Below are 16,577 nucleotides of genomic sequence, written 5' to 3'. Positions count from 1 at the left end.
CTCCAGAGCACTCTTGACCTCAGACTGGGGCAAAGGTTCATCTTTCAGCATGACAACGACCCTAAGAACAAAGCCAAGATATCAAAAGACAACGCTGTTAATGTCTTTGAGAGCCCAGATTTCACTCTGATTGAACATCTCTGGAGAGATCTAAAAATGGCTGTGCACTGACGCTTCCCATCCAACCTGATGGAGTTTGAGTGGTGCTGCAAACAGGAATAGGTGAAACTGCCTAAAGATACTGTAGGTGTGCCAAGCTTGTGGTATAATATTTAGAAATGACTGTACTGTCACTGTCTGCGCGCTGGATAAACACGGGAGGTGGCCATGACAGCATGTCAGACTGATAAACAAATCCCCACCTCAATTGCCTGTACACAGTCAGAGTTGGCTATTGGCTACTGTGCTACAGGATGGGTGCTCGGTTGGGTGGATGGATGGGCAGTCGGTTGGGTTGATGGGCGGACGGTCTGTCTATCATTTCAATGGGTTGTCTGATGGGCGGGCAGCCTGGGACGGAGTCTGAGCCAGGGGAAGGAGCAGTGTCTGCTGGTTTTCCTCTGACTCTCTCCTTCAGCTTCTCCTATGCGTATGATGTCATCACGTCATACGCTGGTGAAACACGCTGGGCTGGAGAGAACAGAGGAGCCGGGAAGCCAGCCGGGAGGCGAGGGAGGGAGCCAGGTCAGTGCCAATCCTGCTTGCTAATATACTGTGAGGACATGTGCATGTGTCCACTTATACAGACATCTCCTCATCACTCCTTTCCCCATCCAGACCCCACCCAACCCCCACACAGCCCACTCATACTCCCTTTCAGCCTTATACACCACCCATACAACTACCTATCTCCTACTTACAGTAATCCTGCCTCCATACACCATCCATCCCACACTCACTGGCCCCCTCTCCCTCCAGCTTCCAGAAAAACCCGTCGCCCCTCCTGTCATTTAGGCAACAGACATAACCTCTTCCTGCTCCCCCCTTACTGCCAGTCCCCCCATTCTGCCATACTTCTCTTACTGCCATACTATCCCCCTTACTACCATACCCTCCCCCTTTACTGTCACACTCCCCAACCCATGTTGTCCTATAGCTCCCTAGATGACAGGCCCCTATACTGCTCCCTACTGCCATATTCCCCTCTCCATGGTGCCATACAGCTGCCAGGCCCCTATGCTGCTCCTTACTGCCATACTTCCCTCCCCATGGTGCCATACAGCCCCCTAGCTGCCAGTCCCCCTATGCCGCTCCATACTTCCATACTCCATCTTTCCTCCACCTCCCCTTAACTTAATAGACCTTTATTAATTAAATAAAGGTGCGTACACAAAGAATGATATTGCTTGTTCTGGCCCTTCTAAACCACATCATTTATTATATTGCCCAGAGTAAACAAAAATGCCATGGGGGGGGGGGGGGGGGGACTTTGTTGGCAGGGGGTGAGCAAAATTTCTAGTTACGCCACTGTAGGACTGGATTTGATGCTATGTGCAACAACTCCACTGTAGAAAGCTTGATAAATGTCCCCAAACTATGTTGAACCCTATAAATGACAATGATGCCACCATCCCTAGTGTTCATGTATTTGTGGTCTATTATACTTATGGGGCCTACACACATAGCGATCTGTGTAGATGAGCATCCGGGTGATGCTAGATCGCTCAAAACGCTCAGATCGCTCAGCACGCCGCACAGCACAGTGATGTGCCTCTGAGCAATCTGTCAGGGCTGTTGTTCTGGCCCTGACACCGGCTATTATAGATTTATCCAGAGTGCTGGATATGAATTACTGGCGATTGCGATGCTATGGCCCCTACACACCCAGCGATGTAGGGGCATTTTCTGAGCGATGAAGTTAAATTAAGTAACATCACTGAGAAAATTCCTGTATATCACTATGGAGGTTATTCTGGTTGGTGCGTATATTTCCGAATTATTTCGGAGCGGTCCGCACGCCACGCTGTGGGGACATCGTACGAAGAAACGCCCACCGGTCCTCCGCATTCGGACGGACTCACTCTTTAAGAAGAGGGCGTGTTTACGGACAACATCCAAACCTTTGCGTGTGCGGTGGACACACACATATTCTGCACGGTCTTACAGCGTCTGCACAGTCTTACCGCGTCAGAACGGACGGGAACCTGGCCGTACGCACCGATGCGGTGTATTTCCGCAAAACTCACCACTATTATCTGAACACCGAAATCTGCTACATGACCCACTTATGCAATTAGGCAACCTCATTAAAAAGGGATTGTTTTTAATGGTCATCTATTATTTCTCAAATTGATAATTAAACACTTTACTACCACTTTAGATTAACCCTTACATCATGCTAAGTTCAAAACATTCTTAAAATGCAGCATATATTTGTGTGTTTAGTAATGGTCCATTTAAGCTGCAATGGTTCCAATTGAAGCAATGACAAGAGTGTAATTAATGAGTAATGAGTCAAGGAGTGGATTGTATTGTGTTCAGCTGACATTGGTTGAGGTGCGCCCGTACTGATTAGGCGTTCCGAATGCCTAGCGCATGACGAGTGGTGTCCGCAAACAATACTTGCTTATGAAGACCGCATGTTTCCTGCCTTTTTGATCGTGTGCATTCGGTGTGCTGTCCGAATGTACGCGTACCAGAATTAGTGCACTCCCATGTTTACGCCCAGTTTACCCCACTTTGAAACTACGCCCCTGTGTACTTCCGAATGACGCCCATAATACGCCCATATTTCACGAGTGAATGCGGTGCACATTTCTGTACGGTATTGGTGAGAACAAATACGGAGACCTTGCGTGGCACATGCGCATAGTGTTGCCCACGCATGCGCAGACGGCTAAAAAACGCCATCCGAAAGAGTTCGGGAAAGTACGCACAGACCAGAATAAGGCCCTATGTGTAGTAGGCCCCATTAGAGTTAATATAATATTCAATTATACAATATATACACATATAGGGTGAGATTTAATAGGATGAGAGATTCAGAAAGTGAGAGTTTTGGTGAGAAATCTCCAGGGTTTTTTTAAAGTGGCAATCATTTACACTGCAAAACCAGTTTACTTTTGAAGTGTAAATGATTGCTGCTTTAAAAAAACTGGAGATTTCTCACCAAATCTCTCACTTTCTGAATCTCTCGTCCTATTAAATCTCACCCAAAGTATTTACTGCACTGAAAAAAAAATACTGTGGATTACAACTACATGTAATAATAATGTATTCATCGAATATTGTAATATCTAATAATGTCATATCAATGTAATAATTATAATAATCATTTTCATGTAATAATAGTAATAATATTAATAATGTAACATTAATGTAATATTGTAATAATCAAATCTAATTATATAATATTAATGTAATAATATGTAATCATGTACAGTATGTAGTTATTATCAGTTATTTATATAGCGCACACATATTCTGCAGAGAATATTTGAACAACCAGTCCCTGCCCCAGAGGAGCTTACAATCTATATTCCCTACCACATGTACACGCACACACAGACATTCTAGGGTTAGTTTAGTTTTGAGACAATTAAACTATCAGCATATTTTTGGATTGTGGGAGGAAACTGCAGTATCCGTAGCACAGGGAGAGTATACTCATGGTGGGAAGTGAACCCCTGTCTTCAGTGGTGTGAGGCAATAATGCTAACCATTACACCATCCATGCTGCCCCTTTAGTTACTTTCATGTATTGAGCTTCCCATCTGCTAGCACCTTAACATGTAGGTATTGTGACAAGGAATCACATACACTGGATAAGATGAAGTCTTGGTCTTTATTTTGTAGCAGGTACACAGCTTACCAGGTATTCAACATAAGCAAGGATGGTTACAGCACTGCAGCATACAGGTGTCACAGCATAGTAAAAACTGAGACAGCTCCAGTGCTCCCTACCATAGTCCACACCCAGGCCTATCACTTGGGCAGCTATTCCACCATCAAGAGCAATGACCCTCTGCCCTGGGAACCCTTATATCAGGAGAACACATGTGCTGCTGATCTGCCCAATCCTGATCACATCAATTAGGAAAGCTGGACTGGATCTAATTTTCCTGCTGCTGCTGATCTAAAACCTGGCCTGGATTTTCCACGTTATCCTCATGTGGAAATATGCTGTATCTGCCACATTATGTTTAGCCATTGTTCTGTTGTAATTGTGTAACCCTAGAATGAATGTGTGTGTGTATACATGTGGTAGGGAATATACAGATGAAGCGCCTCTCATTAAGCTGGAAGGTGGCGATATAATCCCAAGCCACCAGCCCCTGCTATCCGCTGGAAGGGGGTGCGCGTACAAGACACTTGCATGCCCCATTCCAACGAAGCTCTCCGCCGCCCTCCCCGCGGGTCCCCGCCATCTCCCTGAAGCGGAGACTGGCAGGGATTCCGCCGCTTGCCACTGAGTGCAGGGGACGCGCATTTGTGAGATGCTTGCGCATCCCCGTTGGATGGAGCGCCTCTACCCAAGCATATGCCAGAGCAGGGAATCTGGCGATACCCAGCACTGAATAAGAGGCGCTGTAGATTGTAAGCTCCACTGGAGCAGGGATGGATGTGAATGTTCATATATTCTCTGTAAAGCGCTGCAGAATATGGGCGGGATGTATTAAAATACATCGCCGCCCCCCTTCCCCCCCCCCCCCCCGCCGCGATGCTGCCGCATATGTACTAACATATGCGGCTGGCATCGTGGTGCGGTGACGGAGGCCCCCCGCGATACCTGTACACCGGTGTGCGGGGGGTCTCCGTCACCTCCCTGCCGCCACCCTCTCCTCTCACGCCGGGGACAGCTATGCATGCTGTCCCCGGCGCTTCCTCCTACCCCCTGCAGCCGGAAGGATGTCTGGCTTCTTCACTAGGGGGAGGCAGGGCTTACCTTCCGGGGTCCAGGAGGACCCTTCAGGAAGGTAAGCCAGAGGGGGGGTCGGCGAGGCGGCGGGTTTGTGTCGGCGGACGGCGAAAAGAAGCCCATAGGCTTCTATAGGGTATCGCCACCTAAAGGTGGCGATACCCTTCAGTGCGGTATCATTTTTGATACATTGGAAAATGCGGTAAAACCGGGGTTTTACCGCATTTTCCATTTGATACATCTCGCTCTATGTGAGAGCTATATAAATAACTGGTAATAAAAATAATAATAATACATATAATTTATGACGTGTTTTATTCTACACTGAATTTTGGAGCTTTAAAGCTGTACTTCCACCTAGAATCATCTTTCTAACTCTTAATGCAGTTTTAAATAATTCATTTAACATGATTTATTTGCAATTTTTACACAGCACGGGGGGCCAGATGTACTAAGCTTAAAAAGTGATAAAATGGACAGTGATAAACCACCAGCCAATCAGCTCCTGTTTGTCATGTCACAGGCTGGGTTTGAAATATGACAGGCAGGAGCTGATTGGCTGGTGCGTTATCACTCTCCATTTTATCACTTTTTAAGCTTAGTACATCTAGCCCTATTCCTCCACAACTGTGTTATTAGCAGCAGAGGGGGGGTCGGCGAGGCGGCGGGTTTGTGTCGGCGGACGGCGAAAAGAAGCCCATAGGCTTCTATAGGGTATCGCCACCCAAAGGTGGCGATACCCTTCAGTGCGGTATCATTTTTGATACATTGGAAAATGCGGTAAAACCGGGGTTTTACCGCATTTTCCATTTGATACATCTCGCTCTATGTGAGAGCTATATAAATAACTGGTAATAAAAAAAATAATAATACATATAATTTATGACGTGTTTTATTCTACACTGAATTTTGGAGCTTTAAAGCTGTACTTCCACCTAGAATCATCTTTCTAACTCTTAATGCAGTTTTAAATAATTCATTTAACATGATTTATTTGCAATTTTTACACAGCACTATTCCTCCACAACTGTGTTATTAGCAGCAAAAGCAATTTGTCATTCTTCTTTCACCAATTCAGTTATTATTTTCAAGCTTCAGATGACGCTTAAAGTAAAATTTGAATTAAAAAAAACAAGTTATCAGACACATTAGGATTTTCTAAACTGAAGCAATTTGCTTATTTTTTACCCAAACACTCCACTGGTTTTTATCAAAATGCAGCAGCAGCGATTCCATTTTCAGAGGTTTTATTTACAATTTAATCAAATTGTATAATGAAAATAATTTGAATGTAAACATAAAAAATGAGTCTTTCAGAATCTGCAAATTGAGCTTTCTGCATGCAGCTTGTGCTTAACAGTGGAAACTACTCATAAAGAAGTAACACAGCCTCTTATGATATTACCCAAGTTTAAAAATCTGTCATGAAAATTGGTTATAAAAAATATCTCAGTCCTATAAATATTATTGAGGGTGGTTATTCATTAAAGATCTCCAAAAACAACTTTCTCAGTCTAGAATCGGCTCAGATGCGGTTGGACAGGATGGCAGTAAAAACCGAACACAAACATTTGAATATATGGTTCACTGTGTTTCCTCTTGAAATGTCTTGGATTTCAGTATCATCTGTACGCTGATGATACTCAAATCTATCTATCCTCCCCGGAATTGTCAGTATTGCTCCGTGTCTCTGAATGCCTTTCTGCTATTTCATCTTGGATGTCATCTCGCCACCTCAAACTCAACATTTATAAAACAGAATTATATTCCCACCAGCCAAGAATAGTTACCAACCTGATATCTCTATCACTGTTGAGAACACAACAATTAATCCTACCCCACAAGCTCGCTGCCTAGGGGTCATCCTCGACTCTGAACTGTCCTTTATTCCTCACATTCAATCTGTCTCTAAATCATGTTACGTGCATCTAAAAAGCATATCCAAAATTTGTCCGTACCTTACACAAGACACTGCAAGAACTCTAATCCATGCAGTGGCGGTTTTTACCTATGGGCTGCAGGGCTGCAGCCCCCGCAGCTAAAATCCGCCACTGTCTCTGCCTAAAGTGAAGCCATATGCATTCTGTGAGACTGCACTGGCTTTGCTGTGACTGGGACATTGGATAATGACATATTGAAGTACAGTATTTATAGGGGTAGAGAGTTTGAGGTGGTTAGTCTGTCGCACAAGAACACTTAGGGGGGGTATTCAATCCTGGGTCCCAACTGCTATGACCAGGGCCGTTTTCGTTTTGCTCGAGAGCATATCGCTAGGCGGGATTCAATGTCCCGCTTGCCGATTGGCTAAAAGTGGGGCGTGTCCCCTTAAACGGCCCATGGATTGTCGAGATTCGGCCGTGATCAAAATAACGGGCCGGACAGCTGTGAAAGTCGGGCCCGTTCTGTCGATCTGCCTCAGAAAAGACAGCACTGAATAGGTGCCCGCTGCTATTTCCCCCATTGGAAATAGTGGCAGGGATTGAATACCCCCCTTAATTGTTATATAAACATCGGGAACCAGTAACCACGCCCAATGCGTTTCGTCACAGCTACGGACCCCCTGACGAAGTCTGTAGCTGTGACGAAACGCGTTGGGCGTGGTTACTGGTTCCCGACGTGGTGACGTCCTGGTCTGGTCCATGCAGAAGTCTGTGGAAGTTCCCGGCCGGCTGCTGTGTACCCTTTGCGCTCTGCCTGAAACTGATCACTGCCTGCGGTTATCATCGGCGCCTGGTCCTGCTACACCGCCTGGTCCACATGGCAAGCTTTCTACTTTTAACCCTATGTATGTCAGCATATATTCAAGTTAAATTGTGTTTATTTATTGCTGACTGGTGCGCTTAATTTCCTTTTCTCTTCACATACGGTATATATATATATATATATATATGAAGGAGAAGGGGGTATTCAGGGTGCGCTACAGAGACCTTATACAATTTAGGCTGTACAATTCAAACGTTTTTTTTAAAAAACAATTTATTAAAAAGGATGCTCACAGGAGCATAGCAGTTTAAACACAAGGTTCAATTTCAGATACGGTGAGCTGAAGATATGATGATCTGTATGTACACAGGATAGATGAATATTCATAAACGACAAATGAGCCCAACGCGTTTCGTCGTTCACACGACTTCCTCAGGGGCATGGCATAATATGATAGACACACTGTAAATCATAATACAAAACATCAATCATATGAATGTTTACATGTTGTACTAAAATTCATTAAAACGTACATTGCAAATAGAGAAAAGAACGGCAGGTGTAAGGAAGAGAGGACAGAAAGGACAAAGATATAAAAATATAAATAAAACGGGACAAAGATCCTTCTGGATCACATACCAAAATTGTGGTAGAACTCTAGGCAACTCCTAGGTAACGCAATATTTATTTGGCTGTAGAGGCTTGTTGAACCTATAATTATAGGCGTAGTATCCTACAAAGGAAACCGATAGAATCCTTCATAAACCAACAATCAGAACACAAATGTGGTTGGCGGGGGGGGACAAATTGGAAAAAATGATACATACCACTAGTCGTAGTATTTGCGGATATAGAAACAAATAGTCTTGATGAGAGAACAAATGATATCTGATAACAGAAATAAAATATAGCTCCTATTAGATGAAGAACACACAAAAGGGTTGCAGAATCTAACTGCTAAGGGTAATTTACTACCCAGCTGGCGTGTAAGGGTTAACAGTATGTAACATCCAATTAAGACATCTGCAGGTTATTTAGTGCAGAAACAAATTCATATTTGATACAAAACTTTTTCCAAAAGAATACAAAAAATTGCATATAGTGACACAAGGTGGCCCTATAATGGCCAAATGCAAAAAAATTATAATAAATAGAGTGTCACTTGCTAATATTAAGCTGTGACTTCAAGGCTTCAGTCAGAAATGAGTACAAGTACTTACTTATTCAGTCAGTCTGAGTAGTGAACTGCTAAGCTCCACCAAAGTGAATGACTGAGGGAAGGTGGGCTGAGTATATATAGTGAATGACTAAAACGTCACTTCCTGTAAGCTGTGTTAGATCAAAATGTGTGGAATACCCTTATCGGGGTGTCTGGTGTATTATAAAAACATTCTTCTGCTAGGTGTTGCCGGCGCTACCTTAAGAATGTGAAAACCGCCGTGAGAAAATTAGATCCCTATGAGAATAGTTATAATTAAATATGCTGGAACGCATGGTGGAGACGCCATGCGTTCCAGTGACGTCATATCCGCTCCTGCGGGTATACGCGCATAGTGAGAGGGAGTGTAGGTGAGGTGATGACGAGTTGTGGAACGCTGTATGCGTTCCAACACTGAGCGCCGACGGCGTGCCTCTGTGAAGATCAAGTGACATAAGTGTGGAGCGCTATATGCGTTCCTGAATGGGAACGTGAGATGAGTGCTCTGCTGACTTGTATGAAGGTGTAATGAGGTGAAGGGAAATGCGGACATCCGGTATGTGGAACGCTAATGCGTGCCACAGCATGAATAACTACTAAATGAGTGTCCATGGCTGACAGTGAATAGAAAAGTTCCCTAATTGGTGGGATTATAATCTCTAATGAAAAATGTATTGAAATATGAATGGAAATGTGTGAAGATGAATACCTATAAATGACAAATGATAATAAAAAATAAATAATAAATAATAAATAATAAATAATAAAAAATAAATGATAAATGAATGAAAATAAAAATAAAATAAAAATAAAATAAAAATAAAAATAAAAATAAAAATAAAAATAAAAATGAAAATGTAAAAATAAATAATAAAAAATTTAAATAGAGAAAAATAGATAGATTAATACTAATAAATGCACAAAAAAATATAGTTATAAGGGTTGGCTAAACAACCTTGGCTGAGAAGTCACAGCTCAATTTACACTGAAAACTCAGGGTTACATCAAAAAAATATACTGATATAGAAAGAATGGTGGGGCATGTACGGGGTATGTGAATAGTTGAGTATAGAATTGGTCATAATAAATCCCCATAAGTTGATAGGGAAAGAAGAGAAAGAATGTGTGAAGAAAGGACCAAGGGGCCTACTATAGAAAGGCCACTATGTCAATGCCCTCATTGAGGCCTTTGGGGGACAGAGTGTTGAGGGCATAAATCCAATAACTTTCTTGTTGGATGAGCTTGAGCCCCCTATCTCCACCTCTAGGATTTTCTTTGACTTTTTCTAAAATGGTGAATTTGAAATTATCTTTTGTGATGGTCGAATTATGTTTGTCCAAAAAATGTCTTGGTACACTGTGGATGCGTACTTTGTTCTTTATATTTCTCATGTGCTCTTGAATTCTTATTTTGGCTTGCCGAATAGTTTTGCCAATGTACCGGAGGTTACAGCTGCAGGTGATCATGTAGATGACGTGGTCAGAATTACAAGTCACGGAATCCTTGATGGTGTATGTTCTTCCATTTGGTTGGATGCAGGAGAATTTGGTTTTATCTATAAATTTACAACAAATGCATTTGTTGCAAGGCAAGAGGCCTGGCCTTTTCACTAGAAAATTGGAGGTACTGGGTGTTTTATCCTCTGTTGGTTTTAGCCTACTGGGTGCAAGCAAGGTCTTCAGGTTGGAAGCTCTCCGAAACACTAGGTTGGGTTTACTGGGAAGATGGGGTCCCAATATTGGGTCACGTAGGAGTAGATCCCAATGCCTTTCAAGAGTTCTTTTTATTAAATGATTCTCACAATTGAATTGGGTTATGAACGGTCTGCATTTAAAGTCCTTCTTGGCTTTAATGGAGGGTGCCAGTAGTGTGTTTCTCTCTTGTACTAGTGCTTTATCTTTAGAGGAATCGATGAAAGATTTGTCATATCCCCTTTCTAGGAACCGATTTGAGAGTAATTCAGATTGTTGAATGAAGTCAGAGGTTTCGCTACAGTTGCGTCTCAACCGGAGGAACTGTGCATACGGAACACTTCTCTTCCAAGTTGGGTGGTGACAACTATCTGCAGGAATGTAGCTGTTTGCATCGACTGATTTAAAATGCGTTTTAGTGATGATTTCTTTACCTGGTATGCCTTCCAATTCGAGGTCTAAGTAGTCTATTTTTACAGGGTGAGATTTGTAAGTGAACTTAAGGTTGAAGTTGTTTATTTGTAGGTATGACATGAACTCATTGATGCTGTCCTCGTTGCCTCTCCATATGAATAGGAGGTCATCAATGTATCTTCGATATAAGATTATATTGTCTTCATAGATGGTATTATGAATATGGGTCTCCTCCCATACGCGCATGTGGAGGTTCGCATAGGCGGGGGCAAATTTTGTGCCCATGGCCGTGCCTTGTTGTTGAAGGTAATGCTGTCCATCGAACTCGAAAAAATTGTGGCCCAAGATGAAATTCATACTTTTAACTAAGAAATGAATATCGGATGCGTTATTGTTGGGATCATTTTTCAAAATTTGTTCAACTGATTCGAGTCCTTTATTGTGTGGAATTGACGTATAAAGGCTTTGAACATCAACTGTAAGCCAACAGCACTCGCTTGACCAGATTTTACCTTTAAGGAGATTCAGTACAGCGGTGCTGTCCTTGAGGTATGATTTGGTTTGTAAAACATACGGCTGGAGCTTCAAATCTAGATAATGGGATAAATTTGCAGTGAGGGAGTTGACCCCTGCAATAATGGGGCGTCCAGGTGGGTGGCTCTTGTCTTTGTGTACTTTTGGAATGTGATAGAACACAGGCATGGTGGGAAACTTGACATTCAAAAAATCGAATTCATCTTTGCAGATGACACCCTTTTTGAGTCCAAAATGTAAATGAGACTCCAGTTCCAGTTTAAACTTTTCCGTGGGGTTATGTGGTAATTTGGCGTAAGTTGTTTTGTCTTCCAATATTCTGTTAGCTTCGTTCAAATATTCGGTTTTGTCTTGTAAAACGACAGCCCCTCCTTTATCCGCGGTACGTATAATGGTTTCATCGTCCTTTTTTAAGGATTTCAGAGCCTTGTTTTCTCCAATATTTAGATTGTGAGGTTTGTGAACATTGGGTTTGATTTTTCTAAAATCTTCGCGTACAGCTTCATAGAAGATTTCTACGTGGCTACCTCTTGATTCCACGGGATAGAATCGTGAGGGTAGTGAGACCAGAGGTTTGTCTTCAATGGGTTGGGAATTAATTGAAGGATTTTTCAAAAAATGTCTTTGCATAGTTAAGTTCCTAATATATTTATTAAGGTCGATGAAAAGATTAAAGGGATCGATGTGATTGTTGGGGGCAAATTTCAATCCTTTGTCTAATACCGAGATCTCGGCTGTAGATAACTCCTTCGTGGAAATGTTAATGATTCCTGTGCCGATTGGGTAGATGGTATTTTTTTCTTTTTTGGGGAGTTTTTTCCCCCCTCTAGTTCCTCGGCTTCTCCGTCGAATCTCCTTTTCTGACCATGAGGAGAGTCTAGACGTATATGTAGTTCTTCTTTTGTGATTCGTGAAGGGGGATTGATCCCTTGTCCTTCCTCTAAAAAACGTCGCTGCTGGATTCTATCCACGGAGGGAGACCTGAAGTGTTCATATCTCCTCATGGTCAGAAAAGGAGATTCGACGGAGAAGCCGATGGGAGGAGACCCATATTCATAATACCATCTATGAAGACAATATAATCTTATATCGAAGATACATTGATGACCTCCTATTCATATGGAGAGGCAACGAGGACAGCATCAATGAGTTCATGTCATACCTACAAATAAACAACTTCAACCTTAAGTTCACTTACAAATCTCACCCTGTAAAAATAGACTACTTAGACCTCGAATTGGAAGGCATACCAGGTAAAGAAATCATCACTAAAACGCATTTTAAATCAGTCGATGCAAACAGCTACATTCCTGCAGATAGTTGTCACCACCCAACTTGGAAGAGAAGTGTTCCGTATGCACAGTTCCTCCGGTTGAGACGCAACTGTAGCGAAACCTCTGACTTCATTCAACAATCTGAATTACTCTCAAATCGGTTCCTAGAAAGGGGATATGACAAATCTTTCATCGATTCCTCTAAAGATAAAGCACTAGTACAAGAGAGAAACACACTACTGGCACCCTCCATTAAAGCCAAGAAGGACTTTAAATGCAGACCGTTCATAACCCAATTCAATTGTGAGAATCATTTAATAAAAAGAACTCTTGAAAGGCATTGGGATCTACTCCTACGTGACCCAATATTGGGACCCCATCTTCCCAGTAAACCCAACCTAGTGTTTCGGAGAGCTTCCAACCTGAAGACCTTGCTTGCACCCAGTAGGCTAAAACCAACAGAGGATAAAACACCCAGTACCTCCAATTTTCTAGTGAAAAGGCCAGGCCTCTTGCCTTGCAACAAATGCATTTGTTGTAAATTTATAGATAAAACCAAATTCTCCTGCATCCAACCAAATGGAAGAACATACACCATCAAGGATTCCGTGACTTGTAATTCTGACCACGTCATCTACATGATCACCTGCAGCTGTAACCTCCGGTACATTGGCAAAACTATTCGGCAAGCCAAAATAAGAATTCAAGAGCACATGAGAAATATAAAGAACAAAGTACGCATCCACAGCGTACCAAGACATTTTTTGGACAAACATAATTCGACCATCACAAAAGATAATTTCAAATTCACCATTTTAGAAAAAGTCAAAGAAAATCCTAGAGGTGGAGATAGGGGGCTCAAGCTCATCCAACAAGAAAGTTATTGGATTTATGCCCTCAACACTCTGTCCCCCAAAGGCCTCAATGAGGGCATTGACATAGTGGCCTTTCTATAGTAGGCCCCTTGGTCCTTTCTTCACACATTCTTTCTCTTCTTTCCCTATCAACTTATGGGGATTTATTATGACCAATTCTATACTCAACTATTCACATACCCCGTACATGCCCCACCATTCTTTCTATATCAGTATATTTTTTTGATGTAACCCTGAGTTTTCAGTGTAAATTGAGCTGTGACTTCTCAGCCAAGGTTGTTTAGCCAACCCTTATAACTATATTTTTTTGTGCATTTATTAGTATTAATCTATCTATTTTTCTCTATTTAAATTTTTTATTATTTATTTTTACATTTTCATTTTTATTTTTATTTTTATTTTTATTTTTATTTTTATTTTATTTTTATTTTCATTCATTTATCATTTATTTTTTATTATTTATTATTTATTATTTATTTTTTATTATCATTTGTCATTTATAGGTATTCATCTTCACACATTTCCATTCATATTTCAATACATTTTTCATTAGAGATTATAATCCCACCAATTAGGGAACTTTTCTATTCACTGTCAGCCATGGACACTCATTTAGTAGTTATTCATGCTGTGGCACGCATTAGCGTTCCACATACCGGATGTCCGCATTTCCCTTCACCTCATTACACCTTCATACAAGTCAGCAGAGCACTCATCTCACGTTCCCATTCAGGAACGCATATAGCGCTCCACACTTATGTCACTTGATCTTCACAGAGGCACGCCGTCGGCGCTCAGTGTTGGAACGCATACAGCGTTCCACAACTCGTCATCACCTCACCTACACTCCCTCTCACTATGCGCGTATACCCGCAGGAGCGGATATGACGTCACTGGAACGCATGGCGTCTCCACCATGCGTTCCAGCATATTTAATTATAACTATTCTCATAGGGATCTAATTTTCTCACGGCGGTTTTCACATTCTTAAGGTAGCGCCGGCAACACCTAGCAGAAGAATGTTTTTATAATACACCAGACACCCCGATAAGGGTATTCCACACATTTTGATCTAACACAGCTTACAGGAAGTGACGTTTTAGTCATTCACTATATATACTCAGCCCACCTTCCCTCAGTCATTCACTTTGGTGGAGCTTAGCAGTTCACTACTCAGACTGACTGAATAAGTAAGTACTTGTACTCATTTCTGACTGAAGCCTTGAAGTCACAGCTTAATATTAGCAAGTGACACTCTATTTATTATTATTTTTTTGCATTTGGCCATTATAGGGCCACCTTGTGTCACTATATGCAATTTTTTGTATTCTTTTGGAAAAAGTTTTGTATCAAATATGAATTTGTTTCTGCACTAAATAACCTGCAGATGTCTTAATTGGATGTTACATACTGTTAACCCTTACACGCCAGCTGGGTAGTAAATTACCCTTAGCAGTTAGATTCTGCAACCCTTTTGTGTGTTCTTCATCTAATAGGAGCTATATTTTATTTCTGTTATCAGATATCATTTGTTCTCTCATCAAGACTATTTGTTTCTATATCCGCAAATACTACGACTAGTGGTATGTATCATTTTTTCCAATTTGTCCCCCCCCGCCAACCACATTTGTGTTCTGATTGTTGGTTTATGAAGGATTCTATCGGTTTCCTTTGTAGGATACTACGCCTATAATTATAGGTTCAACAAGCCTCTACAGCCAAATAAATATTGCGTTACCTAGGAGTTGCCTAGAGTTCTACCACAATTTTGGTATGTGATCCAGAAGGATCTTTGTCCCGTTTTATTTATATTTTTATATCTTTGTCCTTTCTGTCCTCTCTTCCTTACACCTGCCGTTCTTTTCTCTATTTGCAATGTACGTTTTAATGAATTTTAGTACAACATGTAAACATTCATATGATTGATGTTTTGTATTATGATTTACAGTGTGTCTATCATATTATGCCATGCCCCTGAGGAAGTCGTGTGAACGACGAAACGCGTTGGGCTCATTTGTCGTTTATGAATATTCATCTATCCTGTGTACATACAGATCATCATATCTTCAGCTCACCGTATCTGAAATTGAACCTTGTGTTTAAACTGCTATGCTCCTGTGAGCATCCTTTTTAATAAATTGTTTTTTAAAAAAAACGTTTGAATTGTACAGCCTAAATTGTATAAGGTCTCTGTAGCGCACCCTGAATACCCCCTTCTCCTTCATTTCTTTACCCGGATCCCATCTAACAGGGGATCTTTTCAGGGTTGCAGCTTCATTCATCACTTATATTGAGCGCACTGTGTGGTCCCCCCTTCTTTTCCATTTCTTTTTCTGTTAGATACCACACGGTGCAGCCATGCACTTTCTAAATGATAGAACGAAAAGATCTATGAATGCCAAGAGCATTTTTTCTGAGGACGAGCAGGTGTTTGAAATTGAGGACGGCGACATTGATTATTACAGTTATTTGAATACCCTAGAAAAACTAGGAACAAAGGAACTAAAAGGATGGTATGATATCATCACATTAGAAAAATACTTAGAAGTAGGACGCATCCCAAGAGGGTTACGACTGCAAAAAAACCCCACGTATGGTAGTGACAACACCCCTTTTTTAAAAACTTGGAATTCCATCTTAGATGACTGTTCCATCAAACTCATCAATCTTTTAATAAATGAGCGGAAAAAAGAATTGACGTCTATTGATAATGAAATCAACAAATTGGAATCTTCACTATCGAAATTCGACCAGAATGAAGAATTCAAGAGAGACATAATGGATCTACAGAACAAAATGAACTCTTTGGAAAAAGAAATCATTCAAAGAAAACAAAAAAAGTTCAGCCGCGACAAAAAAGATTATGCCAGTGGACAGATTTACAATTGGCCTAAAGAATCAAGGAATCCCCCTTTCAACTCCAGAAGACCCCCCCCCACGAAGAGATGACCAGATGCCCAGAGAGATGGTTAGAAGAACCCCACATCACTTCAATGACCACAATAGATATAGACTCAACTCCAATAGGT

At 41.5% G+C, this 16,577-nt stretch overlaps 1 protein-coding gene and 2 long non-coding RNA genes across 3 annotated transcripts in view; 2 read left to right on the top strand and 1 right to left on the bottom strand.

Moving 5' to 3' along the window:
* Window positions 1-16,577, top strand: part of KCNIP1 (potassium voltage-gated channel interacting protein 1) — a 685,047-nt gene that overhangs the window by 226,078 nt on the left and 442,392 nt on the right. The gene's annotated exons all lie outside the window — the stretch shown is intronic.
* On the bottom strand, window positions 7,773-8,444 carry LOC146072323 (uncharacterized). The gene is made up of 3 exons (XR_014473057.1): window positions 8,389-8,444; window positions 8,201-8,294; window positions 7,773-8,023 (listed from the first exon to the last, which is right to left on the bottom strand). It is a non-coding gene; the product is annotated as an uncharacterized LOC146072323 (long non-coding RNA).
* LOC146072322 (uncharacterized) lies at window positions 15,076-15,852 on the top strand. Its single transcript, XR_014473056.1, has 3 exons — window positions 15,076-15,131; window positions 15,226-15,319; window positions 15,497-15,852. It is a non-coding gene; the product is annotated as an uncharacterized LOC146072322 (long non-coding RNA).

This window comes from Crinia signifera, chromosome 4 (assembly GCF_055691185.1).
Source record: "Crinia signifera chromosome 4, ASM5569118v1, whole genome shotgun sequence".
Taxonomy (NCBI): domain Eukaryota; kingdom Metazoa; phylum Chordata; class Amphibia; order Anura; family Myobatrachidae; genus Crinia; species Crinia signifera.
The sequence above is the reverse complement of the archived record's forward strand: the minus strand, read 5'-3'. Positions and strand labels throughout refer to the sequence as shown.